This window comes from Cucurbita pepo, chromosome LG04 (genome assembly GCF_002806865.2).
Source record: "Cucurbita pepo subsp. pepo cultivar mu-cu-16 chromosome LG04, ASM280686v2, whole genome shotgun sequence".
NCBI lineage: Eukaryota > Viridiplantae > Streptophyta > Magnoliopsida > Cucurbitales > Cucurbitaceae > Cucurbita > Cucurbita pepo.
In genome coordinates, this window is record NC_036641.1 from 5,982,291 (window position 1) to 5,985,211 (window position 2,921).

The following is a 2,921-nucleotide window of genomic DNA, read 5'->3' on the forward strand; positions in this document are numbered from 1 at the left end:
TTGGAGAGGCGAACGAAACATTCCTTATTAGAGTGTGGAAACCTCTCCCTAACAGACATGTTTTAAAACCGTGAGGCTGATGACAATACGGTCAAAGCGGACAATATCTACTAGCGGCGGACTTGGGTTGTTATAAATGGTATCAGAGCCAGGCACCAGGTGGTATGACATTGAGGATGCTCGATACCCAAGAGAGATGGATTGTGACATCACATTCTTGATGTGAAAACCTCTCCCTAACAAACGTGTTTTACATCGATACGTAACAGGTAAAAGCGTACAATATCTCCTAGCGATGAGTTTGGATCGTTACATCAAAACTTTTCTACACTCCTTAGGATCGAAGGCTCAAACCCGAGCAACAAAATTGGGATAAGAAGATTTAAGACCTTAACCATGTGGGTCACATGAATATGTTTAAGTCCATGTGATGAAATTAAAGTAGATTCTTACTTCCAAATGGGACACAAAATTCCCTTTTTATAAATATTATTCTAGATTTAGACCATGAAAATTAATTCTTAAAATCTCGACTCGATACCTATTTAATTTTTTAAAAATTTATTTATTTTTCGAGAAAAATGAGTTTAAAAACAAAAAACGATCAAATAGTAGTCTTGATCAGGCTATCTCGTGGAGTGATTCAAATAACGAGTTTAGAAATAAGTTTTTTTTTACTCTTGATCTTGATCATCAAGGTAATCTGTTTCAAAACTTTCCCTTGAATTAATCGTTTTTAGGGTTCTCGGTGTTTTAAAAAGTTGAAAAAGGGAACGAGTGGTCTTAATTGTTTTTATTAACTTTTTGGAATACGAGGGCAAGGTTCAAACTTTAGATGCTCAAGGTTGTCACGAGCCTGGTACAACAATTTTAAATTTTGTGGTATATTATATATAGGATAAGAAGTGGAGTGAGACTCGTTGTAACATCCCAAACCCACTGCTAGTAGATATTGTCCACTTTGACCCGTTACGTATCATCATCAGCCTCACATTTTTAAACGTGTCTATTAAGGAGAGGTTCCACACTGTTATAAGTAATGTTTCATTCCACTCTCTAACCGATGTGGGATCTCACACTCGAACCGGGGTTCATATAAATTTGTCACATTATATAAGTATTAAACTAAATACCATAATTTAATTTAAAAAACATAAATTTAGGAATATATACTATGGTTTTTATTACCGGTTGTAGCTTTAGGTGACAAATAACCAAGATCGAGATGTCATCAATTTAATAGAACGGTCGTTTTATCAATCATTTAGCCTTCTCGAATAACTATAAAGGTCCTTATGTTATGGCCGACCCCCGACTGACGGCCTTTACGCTACTACTACTGTGATGTGAGCGGTTCAAATTGGTTTGATCTTTCCCAATTATCCTGGCCGGAACTTGTACGCAGCACTTGTACGGGGGAGGTTTGGAACTCGAATCAGATCTTCATCTTAAGGGCAGGACCCTACTCTCGAACTCTCTGCCGAGCTTCACCCAGCCCGCATTTCCTTTTTGTGAAGGGGGCCAAAGAAATGTCTCCACCAGCAGCTGCCAACAGTCTTTCTTCGGAATTATACTGAACGGGTCGATCCTCCCCTCCCGTTTGTTTTAGCAACTTCTCCTAAGGTCTCCTCACCAAGAGCTCCCCGGCGACGACAGAGGAACCAACCTGCTGTGGCGGGGCGGCTTTTTTCTTTCACAATAAGAGACCTGGACGATTATCCCTACCCTCTGTAGCTTATGAGTTTACGTCCATCCCTGGTCGGGTACAGTTTCCTTTCTCTTTCTCCCTTGTAGCCGTTACCCGAATTCGCGCAAGTGTGTCCACACCCCCCAAACTGACTTGACGAGGAATCCATTCTCGCGAACAAACACAACCCCTACACACACCTAGGAGCACCCCTTCCTGCATATTCATACAAGACCCGAGTAGGCGAGTCGAGGTCTGACGAGGTACCCACTACTCGGAGTACCCTCCCAAAAGGAAAAAGATGTGTCTGTCAGGTTCGGTTCTTCTTAGTTGGGTTGGGCAGGTTCGACCAGAAATGCTATGCTTACACACAAGACTACCCCTCCTCCCGAAAGCTTCGCGGGGACTACTTTACGACGACGGACGACCGCCCGTAGGGGGTTTACTGCACAAGGCCCCCGCAGAGGAAAAGCTTGATCCCAGCGAATATCAGATGCTCAGCTCCGCACAACATAGGGATTAGCACGCTTTCGGGAAGAACATAGAATAGTAGAGGATCCAGCATGCAGAACACGGCGATCATTAGAAATTCACGAATTAGAGATGCTGTAATATACTCTTTCCCATAACTTCTCATACCAGACCAACCCACTAAAATGCAAATAGGGATCAGAAATGTGGTCAATATCACGAAGAATAAAGAGATACCGTCTATACCCAAAGAAAAATTGATGTTTTCATAAGGAAGCCATCGAAGGCTTTCCACAAATTGAGATTTGGCCGTAGAAGGATCGAATTGTATCCGAGGAACAGGGGGATACAAAAAAGTAATAAGAGAGGCACATAGACCAATCAATCGTATCGGGCGTATTCTTTCATTTGGAATGAAAAGAGGAGCAATGCTTCCTAGCACGGGACACAGAATAGGACCACTTAAATCAGAATAGCATTCACAGAAATGTTCTAACATTGAGAGTCGAATTTCACATTCAAGAGATTAGTTGACAACAGTAAACAGATGGGCGCCTAATTCCAATACAATAGGGGTCTATCAGTGCAAGTCAGCTGAACACCGTGATTGATGAGTGGGTAGGTGCACCTCTCGCCCAGTGGGAAGTAATGAGTCCCGTCTCCCACCCCTCTGAATGAAGAAGTAGTGGGACGCGCGTATGCGCCTTTATTTATCTTCTTTCTCTTTTTGAATGATTGAGACGGGAGAAAGAATCCTTCAAAA